The sequence below is a fragment of the Meleagris gallopavo genome, chromosome 2 (assembly GCF_000146605.3).
Source record: "Meleagris gallopavo isolate NT-WF06-2002-E0010 breed Aviagen turkey brand Nicholas breeding stock chromosome 2, Turkey_5.1, whole genome shotgun sequence".
NCBI lineage: Eukaryota > Metazoa > Chordata > Aves > Galliformes > Phasianidae > Meleagris > Meleagris gallopavo.
Window position 1 is genome coordinate 37,620,204 of NC_015012.2, and position 17,663 is coordinate 37,637,866.

The following is a 17,663-nucleotide window of genomic DNA, read 5'->3' on the forward strand; positions in this document are numbered from 1 at the left end:
ACGCTGGGCGGTAGTCCCGGTGCAACCCGCTGGGGCGGGGCGGCCGGGGAAGCCGGGCAGGGCGTGTATCCTCCCCTTTGTGCGCAGGAGTGCGGGAGGTCCACCCGCCTCGCTGTGGAACACGGACGCCAGCGAAAGCTTTCCCCGCACCTTTCAGAAGGCGCTCAGCAAAAGCAGGAGGGAGTGATGCCACAGAGCTGCTACTCTGAAGCAGGACGCGGAGCTGCTGTTCGCTTGTGCGATGGGTTCACCAAGTAGTTCTGGCAGCAGAAGCTGATGGCCTCCGTGAGAGCCAGAACGTAAAAATGGGCACCTTTGGGCTGAGGTGTGAAGCAGGGAACCTACAGAAGCCACATCCAGGCTGAACTGCTCCGATTCTGTGCTTCATTCCCGAAAATCCTCACTCTTTTAATAGCAAGAAGTGTGTGGCTATTGTTCAGAGTGGTGCTCACAGCAAATACAAACACACACAAGTACGAATACACAAGTCCATCCAGCCCTCTGTGATGGTCCAAAATGAAATTTCTTAAGATTCATAGAATCACAGAATGGCTTGGATTGAAAGAGACCTGAAAAGATCATCTAGTTATTCCTCCTGCCATGGGCAGGGCTGCCAACCGCTAGATCAGACACTAAAAAAGGAACATTTCAGGAGAAAGGTACACATCTTAGATAGGCACCTGCCTCACAGCCCTCAAAGAAGTTTACCCACATGAAAAGACACAGCACACGCTTGCCCCTCTGGTGTACCCCAAGAGTGCTGAAGGCAGCTTCTGATAAAGGAGGCAGAGGAGGTCCCATGGCCATGCCCAGCAGGCCACACCACTGTTGCCTACAGCTTAGTTGTGCCAGCACCTTGCACCCCTTCTTTTTGCGTACTCGCAGTGGCATTCTGAAAGCACAGAGCTTGAAGGCTTGGACAAAGTGTGCCTTTGGATGCTGTGGGCAGTACATACGTGAGAAGCCAAGCAGATCAGGTGCCAGGAGTGCAGGTGTGCTTCAGCCTACAGATGTATGTGTGCAGTGCTTGTGTGTACACCTTCTGAGTGCTCATTCCATCACACAGCCAGGGAGTGAGCCCTATGGACACATCCTTACACCATCACTTCAGTGTCTTTCATCATCGGCAGTGTATCTTTCAAGGATCATTTTTTGCTGTAAAACAGTGGTGTGTAGGAAAAAGGCTACCTAAATCAAAACCAATGACAATTAATAATGAATACTGCTTGAAATAATAGTGTAATGCAGACAAGCTTTGGAAGGGGCTGTTCTAAACAAATGTATTATTGTAGTGCACTAGGACAACATGCATTTAAGCATTGTTATAGAAAAAGAGGTCAAGGAACTTCGTTAACCTATTTGGTATGCTTGGCTGATTCTGTCCAATTAATCACTTGTCCCCTCCATGTCCAAGTGACCAGTATGTCAATATATAACAGAAAAGCCATTTAAAATGAAACTTGTGACATACTGGCCTCCATTTTGATGAAGTGTTCCCAGTTCGTCCGATACAATAGGTTTCATAATATGATCTAATTTATAGCAACATCTTGTAGGTACATTGCATGCTTGACAGGGAATGGATGTCTCTTTACTATAAAACAGTATTTTCTCAGCCTTCAGGCCAAATATTTGCTTAAAGATTGGAAGCCTATGAACACACCTCTCTTCAGTGGTTATAAGAAGCTGTGGTGGGTAGCCGAACAGTTTTATTCATGGGCCTCCTTCTGTTTTCCATTTTTATGAGTCAGTCATTCTCCATTTTTAGAAACCTCTCACACTTGCAGGCTTGCTGGGCTAGAGGGAGGTGCAGGACTCTGCCAAACCAAACCTGCGCTGCCCTTGTAACTCAAGGATTTTTTCCTCCAGAATGTTTTTGAAGGCATAGGCTGGGGGACAACAGCAGGGCAGCACAACTTTGCCACTCAAGCATTCATGTTCTTGCTTCCAAAGCAAGTGTCTGACTTCTAGCCACCATTGTTTAAGTTTGTGCTTTAAACTAAAGCCCTTAACATACCTGATGATTACATTACAGATTTCATCAGGATAGATATGCAGAAAGAAAAGAGTCATAGTGTTCAGTTGCCCAAGTTTAGCTGGATAATATTGTCAGCAATTTACCACAGTAATGCTACACATGAATGCAAATATGTCATTTCAGTTTTATTAGAGTATGTTATGTCCATTTTCACATCACTTTTGTAGATCAAGCTAGTGAGGGATTGAGTGTGCTGAATTCAGTATTATGTACTGTATAACAAAAAGACACACAATGCCTCAGCAAGAGTGAATGAAATTCTGGAGAAATCTATTACAGATCAGTCTTTTTTACAGCAGCATTTCATTCTGTTGCTATCATCCCTTATCATAAGCCATTGATCCAGTTAATAAAACAAACCCCATAATTCCATCACTCATCCACTAGCTAACCCCAGTGATGGCTGGGCTCCCAACTGAATGAGTCCAGCTGCTAGCAAAGTGAGGAAACCTGCAACTGGTAGGTACTGGTGCTCTCTTATTGCACGACACTCAGTTCTGAGCTACAGAAAATGCAGGTTCAGGCTGCTTGTCCTTTGAGGGAACTCATGGGGAAGAGGAGAAAAGAGGACAAGTATCCTATTTCACAAATGCAACTTAGACAGAAACTGTATTTGTTTTCTTGAGTGCTAGAAAACCACAGAGACAGGTAGTAGTCAGCTCTAACTGTGCTACTGAGGGAGATGTGACGACTCCCTGTCACATCACTCAGGTAGCATCTTCTCTTGCATAGTACACAGTCTACTAAACTTTGCTGAGAAAATCCTCTCTCACATGCACAAAAGTAAGGTCTTCTCTGAGCGGTGTGAATCACTGACGTTTTCCATTAGGAGAGATGAAATCAAAATAAGGAGGGTTAAACACAGCCTAGTTTTCTTTGAGCTTTTACATTTAGTAAATAAATCTTTCCTTACTGACACATTTCCATTGAAAATCTGAAGTGCTCCAAACACCAAAAACCGGAGATGATGGTAGGCAGGGAGGAGATGACAGCCTGGTGGCAGACAGTGAACTGGAGAAGGGCCATTGTACACTGGCCTTTCTTCTAGTGACTGGCCTCTACTGAATGGCAAATGGCAAAGAGATTGAAAGCTGGAGTGTTGCTGCTCTCATTGTTGAGCTCTACACCCTGAGACGGGTGAGTCTGGGGAAAGGGAAAGAACCACACTGGGCACAATTATTCATGACAAAACTATAAGCTACTTTCATCATCTGAGTAAGGGAATTGAAAGGGATCCAAATATACAGAGAATTTCAAGTTGACTGAAAGGTGTTTTTTGTTGCAAAAGAGCTAATCTCAAAGGAACATTACAAACTTCTCCATTTTGTCATGTCTAACAAGAAAATATCCTTCATCTCAAATAAAAGTCTAAATACTTGTGCTGAAGAACCTTAAATAACTAAAATCAGCTACTCAGCAGTAACAATCCTGACACTCCTGTTCTGCTCTGGCATACCTACTGCACAAGCTCACAGTACATTGAGCAGAGGTGGTGGTGGTGGTGATGGTGGTGGTGGTGGTGAGCAGGATGAGCCCGGGCAGTGTGGGAGCCAGTAACCTGTTACTTGTGAAAACATGAAATAGTATCTAAGCTTGTTGAATACTGAACAGCAACAATTCTGATTTGTCCTCCAGGGTTTTTCTTCAAATTTGGCAACAAGAGTGTGAATTCAGCGGTTATATCAAGTTGAAAGTCTCTCTTATCAGTCCTAAATTAAATATATGTGAAGAAAGATAAACATAAATGTAAGATTCACTGAATCTACTTGCATTAAGGATTCCGCCACATTTAATTGTTCCAAGGAAAAAGGAAAATCCTTCATAATTTACCATGTCTGTTAAATGAAGGCTGGAGCATAATTTATTTCCTGTTCTTGTAGAAGAAAATGTATCCTTAACCTTTGTTTCTGAACACTCCATTTGTGAGCTTTTGCAAAATGTTAATATAAGGTCATCCAGTGGCTCTGATTGAATGTTATGTCCTTGTGGGCATGTGAGATGTCAATTTGTAGGAATCGTGTCCTCACAGACACCAACACAAATGCAGCTGAGAAGCTGTCAGATGGGTTACCATGTGTTGTGTGTCAGATGGGTTACCATTTGTTGTGTATCAGATGGGTAAGGTGTTCTATTTTGGCTAAAAGGAATCATTTAGATTTGGGTCAAACCATGTGAACCTTATAAAAATTGAAACAACACAATCTGACGTTATAGGAAAAAGCAGTCTTTGAAGAGGGGATTCAGTCCTATCTTAATGCAGCAGGAGGATGGAGATGTGATAAGAGAGTACAGACATATTTAGGTCTTTAAAATTTATCACCGAGCAACCTGGTGACAGAAGAAATATTGCAGTGGAAGTTAAAGAGACAGCAAAGTGTGTGTCTGTACCATTTCCAATATCCTGCCTGGTTATATTCCACTTGAAAGGGAGAAGAGAAGGCTTGTGTTTTTGTGGCAGCCTCAGAAAAGTCATTTTATCCTGTTAACTTAATTGAGCAACACTGTCCATAGAGATTAAGACCAGTGAACTGTGATAGTAAAAGAATGAATGCACATGGTTGGGGGCTAGGGGGTTATATTTAGGGGAAAGTTTACATCATGAAGTAGTAGTATTTAGAATCAAGAAAGTTTATATGCATAGTCAGGCACAAATTCTTTCTCAAGTGAGTCATGCCTTGTTCAGAGTAAATGTAATTTCCTTTAGAGTTGCAGTAAGGATTCATATATAACCTGTGATGTCAGTGTGCAAGCAATACAGCTGATACTTAATGGTTTTAATGAGATGTCATGGAAAAAGTAATCTCGTGCATAGACTTGCAGTCAAATTTATCCTGATGTCATCCAGAAAGCAACTTGGTCGCTCTTAAGAGGTGTGGGACCAATGGGTACAAGGGCTGCACACGTAAAGAAAAATATGTAAATCATAGTGTGCTTTCTCAGGCTTTTCATTGTTACTTATGTCATAAATTGTGCTATGTCTTGGTAAAAAAGGTAATTATCTGTGATTTGTAGGATTGTGTTAATGCTAAAGGAACGTAATGGGCTGAGAATTCAGGATGTCAACATGACCTACATTAAATAAAATTTAATGTTTTAAATAAAGTGACCTTGTCCTCCTAAATCCTGTGGCAGTCAGCAGGCAAAATCAGTCTTTTTAATTTCTGTTCAAGATTCTGGAAGGAGGGGAAAAAAGTAGTTAGTAGTACTAGTTTTCAGTAGTACTGAAAATAAGGGCTCATAAAATATTTTATTTCTCTTCCTTCTGCACTGTAGAATTTTCTGTACTTCCTCCCCCGTCTTCCAAGCCTGGTGTTAAAGATGGTTATGGTGTAAAAAAAAAAAAAAAAAGAACATAGTAGTTGAGGTGAGGTGGATTCAAACAGCTGCTGTTCCTCCTGATCTTATCACCTCCTGGACTGAAATTGGGTTTGTCTTAAAGATGTTGTCCTGGTTCTTGGGTGCCTGAGAAGTGATGGTGACAGAAAGCCCACCAGCTTTCTCTGTCATTTTCAAAACACTCATCCCCAGAAAGGGTTATGCACTGACCAGCCTGTCTGTCATTACTTTATTCGGTAGTTACACCTTATTTCCTTGTTTTCCATTTGCGGTCAGTTGTTGAGGCCCAGTCACAGTCTCTCACTGTAATACTGTCATTGGTGAGTACTGGTAAATCCTGTTCTAATTCAGTCTGTATTGCCTCAGAGTTTGTGTATTCATATAAACAGTTATATGCATCCAGCTGAGTAGGACGTGCAATTACTTTGGGATTCACAGAAGTGCACCTGCATGCTGCGCAGTGATGTTTTCTCTGACAAGTAGCATGCCCTCGCTCCCATTCACAGAAAGGTCACGTTAACTTGCCAGAATGGCTTTCAGCTTCAACTCCCTTTGATTCCCTGACACTCCAGGTGTATACACAGCACAGCTCTCCGAGGCCTCCCTGACCTAGGTAATTAGTGCTGACTGAAGAGTATGCATGTTTGGATCTCCTCATGCACTGGAGACGGCGTGCCAAAGCTTAGTTCAGGACACCAACTGGCCTTTCACTTTGCACTGGGCAGTTTTTGAAACTACTGTCATTTGTAACAGGGAACTGCTGTGTGTCCTTGACTGTCCCTGGCCTACATGAGAACTTCTTGTAACTATGCATCACCTCCAGGCCACATTACTTTGCTGTAGAAGGAGAGACTGGCAGTGCATGTGACTGCTTTTGTGTGTACATTTTACATAGACCACAGTGCAGGTCCTTAGGATGGCTTTCAGATGTTTCCTTGATGCAGACCAAGAAGTAAGGGACCCTGGAAGGAGGAACTACAGGGAAAGCTTGCTCTCTCCTATAACTGAGAGATAGGATATACAGCAGCTTGGGTTTTCAGTAACTAGCTTTTGACTTATTTCAATGGAAGTCCTGATGTGAGATCCATTTTACAGCTAGTCTCTAGTCTAGGTTCTCAGCTACCTGAAAACAAGGTACACCAAAGGAGCACTCATGTCTGACCTTGGGTCTTCCCTGTGCTGGATGGATCCTACAGCTCGAAGAAGTTTGATCTGAAGGCTAGCACAAACTCCAGTATTTTCCTACAAGTGCTAGCTGGATGGAGAACACAGGCAACCCTCTTGCCTTTACAGCCAGCACATGTTGGAAGGCAGTGGTGAAGCAGACACCCTTCCCTACCCATGACTGCAGTACAAATCCTTCTCTTCATGTGGTCAGTACTGATAACAGTGCACTGGGAGTGCGACATAGAATGCCAGACATGAGCTTTGGTCTTTATTTCTCACAGCTGAAGGCCCACATTATTACATTATAGTAAGCAGAGGAAACCATGAGGAAACACAATGTTAGCATGCTAGGAGTTACCATGAGGAAGCACAAAGCAAAACCATCTAATCTACGATACTTCTAGTTAGCCATGCTATTTGGACAGATCGATTTTCCAGGTAATTCTGTCTCAGCAGAGTTAAATTTTAAGAATTGTGATTCATTGTGTCACTGAACCAATGCCTGAAACAGCCCACGGATACTACTGCCACATGCACCTGCTATAATGAATACCAAAGCCCACTTCAGTGACCTGAATCTTTTGAAAATCTAGTCCTTTATTTTTATCCACTTAGAGGGAACACAAGCTGCTGTGCCCTACTTTTTCTCAACTGTGTCATCTGACTCATCAATCAACACTGAATTTGAGTCCTATTTTCACCCACTGACTCTCAATCAACCTAGCAAACCTATCAGAAGTACAAAAGGACCAATTTGTCGCTTAAAACGCATCTTTATAAAACTTGAATTATGTGAGATACTTTAAGATTTGAAAAAAATTACCATTTGGCTGAGGCCAAATTTTACACTTTCCTCTGAAAAAATACACTGGGATAAAAAGAACATCACAGGAGAAGAGAAGAAGGTCTGTGAAGCAAGATAGCTTTAATATGAGGGGATTTTATGCTACTGGGCTGATTGATTTTTATCTAGTAGTATCAAAAGGAAGGAAGGAAGGAAGAAAGAAAGAACCTATTTTTTTTTTCTCACTGTTATGGCAGAAAATGTATCAGTGAACTGATCCTATCCCGTCCAGCTCATAAGAAACGTGAAGGAAACTGACAACATATGCTAGAAGTTCAATCCCTCTCCTTCCTCCTGAAATCTCTTTCCCAGAATCCATGCTGCTGTCCTTCAAACAAGTCTTTAGTCTTCTTGGGAGCTGAGAATAAAGAAAATGAAAAATTCAATTTCCAGAGGGGAAAAAAAAAACAAAACATTTCTCACAATGCCAACTTTCTCTTCTGATCTCTCATACTTCATCTTAAGAAATTGACAAAATACTTCAGAAAGATGAGGTTGGGACCTAATATTTGCAACCCTTTTGAGCATTGCCAATGGAGTATTGTGATTTGATGTTGCATTATAATTTTCCCTACCTTCCCCACCTCTTTGTTTAAACTATTAACTTCATGCTTCTGTCTAAACCCCACTTCTACACACTCCTCAAAATTAAATCTATATTTTCATAAACAGGAAAATCAAATAAATTAAACACTAAGCATATGTTTCAAGCTGTCCTTCCATTAATGATCTCCCAAGGTCCAATGAGTGTTTTTGCTGCTATGCAGTGCTGAGCAAAGAAGGAACAGACAGCATACACACTTACTGAAGACTATCTGTTTAGCTGAGCCTGTGACCTGTTTTGTGTGCTTTCTTCCTCCTCTTACATTCTGGTGAAGCTACTTTTAGGTTTTAATTAACAATTATCAGAAATATTGCCACAATGACAATTACTTTACTTTCTGTTTACTATGTAAACGGAAGTGGGTTTTTTTTGTTTGTTTATTTGTTTTCATTTGTTTGTTTTTCTGGGCAGTGCATAGAGAAGGAAGAAGGAAACAGAAAAATCTAATATTACTGGGTATTAAAATATATTTCAATATTACTAGTCAGTGGAGACAAATAAATTGTTTTTATATAGTTCTAACATCTTCTATTTCATTGCTGTTACATTTTTACCATGTCTAGTTTGACAATAAAATACAAAGGCTTTTGTACAGCTGCTGCACCACACAAAAGATTTCTTTTCGAAAAAGGTCTGTCGTTAGAATATAATTCTTGCCTGCAACAGTGCAAGCAAGTGTTGGGGACCAGAAGTAAATCTGCCGATAAAATTCAGTGCATCCAAAACTCATTAACGAATCGAAATGGAATGTATTGTTTGTAGAAGAAATACCTTGCAGGCTATGTATTCTTCATTAGTTAATCTGTGTTTGATTACAAGGAGAAACAGAGAACCAGAATGGAACACAGGAAAGTTAATTAATTTTTTTTCATATGTGTTGTGCATGATGATACATACTAAATGTTTGGCTTCACTGATATTAAGCATTTCTATACTGTGGTCTATGAAAAGAACTTTCTCCCAGTGTCACATCTTTCTGATTTGGATTTCTCTTGCTTTATTTTAATGCTGTAGCTTTCAGCTTATTTTGGCTCTTCCTTCCCTCCTCTTATTAAAGGTTCTCTCACCACTGCTTTTCATGCTTGTCAAATCTTTCTTTTCTTTTGCTGTTGAAATGTCTCTTCTTTCACTGGGGAGTCCCTGGTCCTTTTATTTCTTCGCCCTTCCAAATGCTAGTGTGGATCTCCCCCCACCACAGCTGTCCAAGCAGGCCAGAAATAGGCAATGGCAATGTTTGCTGCCTGCCTGGGATCTACTTTCTTCTGTTGTGACTGTGTCACCTACGTGTATCCTTACAGGTGATTACACTGCTCTGCCTTGTTGTTTACCAGTGCCTGCCAGCTAGCACATTGCCCTTGGTGAGCTGGCTGGATTAATTCTTCTAATCAACACCAAGTATATAAAACTTCTGAATTATGAATGTGTATTGCCATAATAGCATACTAACGAGATTACAGTCTGCATCCTTGAGTCTCACATCATTAACCTCCTAACATCAAACATCTTCCAAACTTTCCATTTTATTGATAAACAATCATTGTAGCTATTAGATTTGACAAGCCTGCACCAGAAGCAAAATCTTTCCTTGCTTTCACTATGCAGCCACAACTGCATAATTCAACTATATTAATATCTCCAAGATATGCTCTCAGGTGTGGCTAGGAGCAAGCTGCCAGAGAGAGAAAATGAGGTTGGCTGTAGTCAGTTTTGCTAATAAAAACTTTCTTCCCTGAAACAATCTCAAAACAAACAGTTGACTCCTATCAGCTGGGGATGTTTTCAACAAATATACTGCAAGGATGGTGCGTTGTAGAATGGTTCCACAATGCTACAAAGCTCCGAATTTGCTCACAATGGAAACTGAGAAACTCAGATGATAGTACCAGATAAGCAACTGTTATTAGTTGTTAGGTATTTCTGGTTCCTCAGGACCAATTTGTTTGTATCAACAAGAGGTACACCCAAGGACTCTCATGCTGTGAGAAAGGCATTATTATTGGCCAATTCTTGACCTTTTTTTTTTTTTTTAAATTAAACAAAAAAATCCCTAGATCTGACTACATTTTTAATTATCTGAAAATTAATCAGCCAAAATCAATGTTCCAAAGACTGCTAATATGATAATCTAGTTGCTTTTCTCTTTCCTGATCGGTCTTCTTCAAGTTTCTCTATGATTTTGAATTTAGATTTAATTTGCCCCAGTGCTCAGTTGCAGAGGTGAGTGTTCACCAGCTGAGAATACTGTAGTTCAGGTCTGTATATATATGGTACAGCAGTGTGGTCTGCTTGCAAATGAATGTCCAGCTATAACCAGGACCTAGTTGTATATGAGCCAATGGGAAAATCTGTGCAATTAATATGGGGCATGAGAAGTAAACGAAACTTTAAGAGCACTTGCATTTGGCTTTTTGTGTAATTTCTGACATGGAAGTTAAAACAGTTTTGCTCCATTTGTTAGCAGTTACAAGCTCTGAACCTTTCAGAGAACCAAAAAGTAAAATTGTGCAAACTTAAAGCAATCAATAACAATCAGGAATTAAAAAGCAGCATATTCTTCTTATATACTGCAATATTAAGAGAATAACAAGCAAAGGATATTTCTCACAGGACTCATTGTTCCCTAATTTTAAATTGATACTAGATTTTAAGTTGATAGTGGGCAATGTACTTAAATTAGCAAGGAAAATCACAAGTGCAAATTCCTGTATAAGCACACAGAGTCACAGGCCTCATTAAAAAATATAATATTAATGAATTATAATATTATCATATATTAAGATACGACAGTGGAGTCTAGCATGGCTGCAAATAAGTACATTTTAGTTTAGTACTGACTCTAGAGAGCAGATATAGGGCAGTAATGGCACTATACAATTTAAGTTAAGTGATGAACAGACCTCTCCATCCTGAAAAGACTCTCACTACAGTAACACACAGGAAACAACTTGAGGAGACAATATAAACATACATCCAGAAGCTTGAGGGTGAACTTTCTCTTGTCAGAATACCAGTGAAGTCTTTGCCATGCAAAGACAGAAAATAAATAAATAAAAATAAAATAAAATAATAAAATAAAATCTTGTGAAATTTCCTCAACTTTTTAAGGCATTTAGAAGCACTACTTGTCAGCTAATAATAATGAAAGAAAACACAGGATCACAGAAGGGTTGAGACTGAAGGGAACCTCTGGGTCCATCTGGCCCAACCCCTGCTCAAGTGGGTTGTCCAGGCCCACATCCTGGTGGCTTTTGAAGATATCTAAAAAGGAGCCTCCACAACTTCTCTGGGCAATCTGCGCCAGTGCTCCATTACCTGCACAGTACAGAAGTGCTTCCTGATGTTTGGAGGACACTCTTTGTGTTTCAGTTTGTGCCCAGTGCCCAGTGCCTCTTGACCTGCCACTGAGCAGCACTGGAAAGAGCCTGGCTCTGTCTTCTTTGCATCCTCCCTTCAAGTAGTTGTGCACACTGATGTGATTCCCTTGAGCCTTCTCCAGGCTGAATAGTCTCAGCTCTTCTTCATAGGAGAGGTGTACCAATCATAAAGTAATGATGATAATGAAATGATGTTGCTTATACCTACTAAACAAAACTGTAGCAATCAAATTCACAGTTGCAAAGTTCTTTCTCCTCAGTATGTTATTGAATAATTATATCTTTAGTCTATTATAATCTCTCTTTACCCATGAAAATTATGTAAGTTATTATTTGATATTATCATGCCATAATTACTGAGCTGCTTACTGATTTTCAGCACTGAAAAGAGAGAAAGCTTCACTGCTTTCAGTCTCCCAACAGCCTTTGAGTCAGAAAGTTCTATTTCCCTCATTTTAGATCTGGAATATTGAGTTATAGGAACAGAAGATTACTTTGAACCTCAATCACCAAAAGATGTGGATAGCTATTTAATAACCTAGTAAAGAGTACCAGCAAACGCCTACGTAATCATTAGGAAGTTGATACGTACAGTTCATAGCAGTTTTTGCAGTCTCACGAAGGACTTGCCAGCATCCTCTACCTCTAATCCTCAATGGCTGAAGCCACTAGCTACTGTTTAGTGTTGTCTCATGTTTGGAGGAGAAAGCAGTGACGGAATCAGTTGTTTACTGCCACTAAATATGTCAAGAAACAATGCACAGGCAAAGTAAATTTTCAACAGCATGTGGAAGAGATGCTCAATTTCCAAGCTGGCCTCTGCCAGAAACCCTTGGTCTTTCTTACCTTTCTGTCATTCTCATACACCCCCTTTACCTTTTATTGTTTCCTGCAAGTTTTTATGGGTGTTGGTGTGCATTCAGGCATTCCTCATATGCTCATCAGTGTCCCCACTGCTCTGTCGCCAGGCACCATTTGTCCTTCCTACTGGACACCCTTCTCTGCTGATGATATAGTTTGGTACCTGAGCCTCCATATCTCCCACCATTACCCCCCACTAAGTGGCTTTTTTCCATGGGCCAAAACCTTTTTGCTTGCAGCTCTCAACACCATCTGGGACAATGCCTTTGGGAGAGCTGGCCTTAGTTACTTATGGCATCTGAACTGTGGTGGAAATGTGCAACATATGCTGGAGATGTTGCTGTACAGCAATGTATGGCCCATGGCACTGCATCTGTATCAGTATTTCTACCAGCAAAGGGACTCAAGGGAGCATTACTAAAAAGGTCTTGTAAGAGCACAGCACCTTAGGGAAGCCAAGTGGTTTGTGATTCGTTTCCTAAACATTAATTCAGGGGCTGGCAAGTAGGCACTCTGAAATTTTTAGCCACAGGCTTCAGTCAGTTTAGACATTCCCATTCATATCTTGTGATAGATAGACATTATTTCAGGAGAACAAAATGTACTGTTACCAGAGTACCATATAAATCCCGCCTGTCTTCTGGGAAGTTCACATTGAAAGAAAAGCTGGATATAACTATCCTAAGGCATTAAACATTAATGAAAAATACATATCACAGTATTTTACATACAATTGTGCAGTATACTTTTGTGACTTCACTCCCAAGATACTTCTTTTTTATCTTAAGTTGTTGACAAATGGCTCAATGCTTTGCAGCAGGAAAAAATCTCCCCTCCAGCCCTACAGATGAAGTCCCTGAAACATATTTCTCCTGCTCGTTGTTAAAGCAGAAAACTGAATTTTCACCTCATATTTTATATTGAAATAGTTTTGATTATGAAAGTAGAATACGCAAGAAAAATATTAAATATAGCATCACTAAACCACAGAGGAAATTATATTGTCTGATGAATATGAAAATCTGTTTATAATTAGGTTAAAATTAGGATCTTTTTTGTATATTTTAGCATATCTCCAGACTACAGTGGTCATGAAATATATAGTTTCAGAGTAAGCCTTCCTCTTATTAAAACTACAATCCCATGGCATTTTTTCAAAAGAGTTTGTTTGTATTTAGCTAAAAATACTATCTAATAGTTGGTGTGTTTGCTGACTCGTTTCTTCTCATTCCAGAAGCACAATTTTTTTTATCATTTGCTTTTCTCTACATATTCGTGTGATATAAACTTGAGAGGAAAATGATTCTTCTGCAGCTAAAGATAGGAGAGAATTTTAGTATCTGTATTATATAATGTACAAGTGATACTTCTATATATGAAGTGTTATTTACTCCATTTAAACAGTAATGGAATTTCAGCAACTTCAGCAATTTCAGCAGTCCTATTTTCTTTTGTTCTATAGTCTTAGTATATAAATTAAGAATAAAGGTTACTGATATGGAAAAAAAAATTATATTTGTGCTCTAACAGAAAAGATGCTAACTAGATGTTGCTTTTTGGTTTTTTGTTTTTTTTCATTTTTCATTACTTTTAGTACCACAACAATGCCATCTCTTATGGGCTAGGGTTTTTCCATTGATCCACTTGTGGTGGCTGTTTGCAAGTTGAGGTTTGTTTGTCTAAAAAAGAATCTGAAAAAGAATTTGAACAGTAGGACGTGGCTCCTGCAGTAACTTTTGACATCATACTATATTTTGTTTAATTCCCAAGACGTTGCTGTGCTTTAATGCCTTCTGGATATTTCTACAGCACACAGTGTGTGGACAGGGGGATTATGCAAGGAGAAGAGAGGGACATGAGGGTATTTCTGCATTCTCTGGCCACTTCGGCCATCTGCCTTATGTCCTGCTGTTAGACACTTTCTGCTCTAACATGGTAGCAGCCATGGAGCTATGGAACCTCTATGATCCTTTTCCCTTCCAGCACCGATCAGAGCAAAGAAGAGCAAATGCAGATGGCTTATCCTACCTGGCCATCTATTAGACTTTGGGTAGATAGAGTTTATTTTCTGTTCCAGCTGCTCTGAGATCAATGCTAGATACACCAAGAGTTATTTGCATTTTAGATATAGGTGCCTCCTGCTCAGTAGCTGTGGGTCACAGCCCTGAGAAGAGCAGAGCTGCGCCCTCCTCATAGGCTGCTGGTGCCTTTTCTGTTGTTCCCAAGCATTCATCCATTGTTGGATTTGTGTTTGAACCAATTGGTAGAGAAAGCAATGGAAATGTTTCCCCTTTAGGACCTTTGACTTATAGAAGAAATAGTTCCCCTTGTTAGCCAGAAGTAAACTTTAAAAATCACATCTAAGTAAACCCTGACTGTACTTGAAAATATAACTTGAACCAACTTTGAACTTCAGTCTCTTGCTTTGAAAGAAAGAATGTTGTCATTTGTGATGTTAGGTAGGTAAGGCAGCGTCTCCCATTTTAGGATATTTTTTACCTTACAGTGGTAAATTCGGATATTCCAAATCGAATTAAGACATACACAATGGACTTGAGTTCTATTCATTAAATGGTCTTGTAAGCACAGCCTTCATCTTCAGGGTGAGCAGCTCAGGTGGCCTGGCATGCCTTGCCCTCCTGGCTTCCAGACAATGTAGCTGAAGGAAACAGCACGTTTTCTTTTATCAAGTACTCCAGGCTTCAAAGATCTGTCACTGCAAACAGCCATAAATCTTATGTCAGACTAAAAAATCAATATTGAAGACAAATTGAACTGTAATAGTGTGCCTGTCTGGTTATTTAAAAGTGGATGAACAAAGAAAATGCCAAAGACAAGAAGCAGCCAATATAGGTTTACAGAAATAATTCAAAGGTGTAAAAATTGAAAAGGAACCTCTCCTTCTTGAATTAATCCAATTCCACATCCACCAGAACCCAAGAAGTGGTTTCATACAATGAAGTCTTATCTTCAATCCAATCCCACAGACAAAAAGAGCTCACACAAATAGTAGTACCTAATTTCCATTTTTTAGCCTACATACTCATGCTAAGGCATACTGATATTTCCCAAATAGTATAAAGATAAGAGCCTTGGATATGTAAAAATCCAGTCTTTAGACCATAAACTTCCAAGCAAATGGAGCATTCAAAACAAGAATGTGTTAGGATTGTCCCAAGAGGCCTTATTAAAGTTATAAGAGAATTATGGACACATTGAAAAGATTCTGCTGAAAATTACTATTGAAACCTCTGAAGAGTTATGAATATCCTTTTGTAGTGCTCTTGAGACTTCCTGCAGCATTCTGCAGAAGATGCAATTCTCTAAACTCCACAGGGCACTCAGTGCACTTCAAAAGCCTACAAGAGTTTTCATTTTCTAATAAATATGTTATATTGAGCCATTCTTTAAAAATGCTCTTTCAAAGAAAAAAGAAAGTCATACAAAGGAAAAAAAAATAGCAAAATTTTCACAATCTTCACTACTAGGAAAAGGTAGAAGAAGATAGCTAAAAGATTTTGCTATGGATATGTCAGTAAGTATAAAGATTGTGAAAGTTAAGGATTTGTAAAGTAACTAATGAAACTAATGTATAACCAACAGAACCTACAGATAATTCTGAATGAAATGCTTCCGAAGTAGCTTGGTGGAGTTTTGACAAATATCATTAAACTTGGCAATCTCAAGTATCTTCTGAAACTCTGGAGGCAAAGATTTATTTTGCTCCTGTCTTTTATCTGTCCCAGAATCAATGAAAACAGAAATATTCCTTACAATCAGAACTAAAGCTCTTTGTATGTCATCTAGATTTGCCATCTTGGACAAAGTAACAAAAATTGATTTGCGCTTCTTGCTGAAAAGCATATATGTAGGTGTTAAACTTGATTGTAGAAGCAATGTAGTGATTTTTAGAGGGCTCTGTGTGTGCCCGAGCTGGTGAGACCTGCAATTGCACTATTAAATGTTATGACCCAACTCTGAAACCAACTCTATTCATTCATTTCTGCTCTACAGCACCAATTCTGAGGAGCCAAAACACTATAAACACCTGTTGCTTTATGGTCACTGAGCCCTATTCAGTGTAGTTATGCTTAGTTTCTGTTAAGAGGGCAGCTTGCCTATAATTTTACAATCCTCTTCCTTTCTCACGGCATCCTCTTTTTTTCTTCTTTTTGTTTGGTAAGAAAAGCTGAAGAGTTGTACTTTAGAAGTGATTCTCAGAAAGGAATCCAGGGAGCTTCATTATACCTTAACTTAATTTGATTTTGTAGGTGCACAAAGAAAGTAAGCTATTACAAAACTTGATCATGTAAGGTATGATAAAACGCCTGCTGTCTACACAATCTGACAAGCTGAGATGAATGGATGAGCCTCATTTATGTTTTGTAATTACTTCTGGTGTCCTGCTATGTGGACGAACTTTTATCAAATCCTACATACCTTTGAGGGAAAGAGAAAGAATGGGTATTGCAATTATTTATAAAGCATAAACCTGTGGTTATTTCTTGTTTGGAACAAAATTTCCCTTTGCTCATGGGACTGCCTGTAAAAGTGAATGGCTTTGGTGGGTAACAACAGCCACTGAAAAGGCAATATTTGGGATTGTCTAATTTCTGACACTTCTGTTGGATAAATGTCTTCTGAGGAACAATCCTTGCCAAGTGCTGTATCAGAACAGATAAGTTTCCACTGTAAACTAGCTTTGATATGCAAAAAATCTGTTGAAAGCTATTTATTAAGTATTCCTAATTTATTCTTTGTAGCTGCTCTGTTTCTCATTGTTGAGACTGTCACTATGAGGGAAGGGGTATTGGGAACCTGTGGATTCCGTCTTTGTGACAGTTTGGTCCTCAGAACCTGATCAATAGCTTCACTACAGGAAAGGCTGATCTGATACCAGGGTTCTGAACACTGTGTTTGAGTCACCTGTCTCAGTGACTGTCACAAGCTCCTGGCTGCTGAATGCGGAATTAATTTCTCCCCAAATTGATTTTCCTGAAGAAGCTGGAATAAATGAAGAACATTTGCTTGTTTTACACAAAATCCATGTTGCTTTTCCTAAACTAATTACCATACAATCACATAGCTGGTTATGTTTTCCTAATGCATTATAAAATCTGTAGAATCTGGAGCCAAAATAATTATGAGACATGGGATTTATTTGTGATTAGTCACAGTGACTGTTCTTACAGCTCACAATTCATCAGAGAAACTTAGTGTGTTTTATAAACACCAGTAATTCTCAGAAAAGTTAGAGGAATGACAACCATTTGTATATTTGAACATTGTCACTGCTTTTTCTTCTCAGAATCTTTTTGGAATATATAAATGCAGTAAAAGCTCCACTCTGTACATCACTGCATACACTGTCTATGCATCCCAACAAGGTTTAAGGTAGGAAGTGAAAGTGTTTGCCAGTGAAGATGATGAAATATAGAT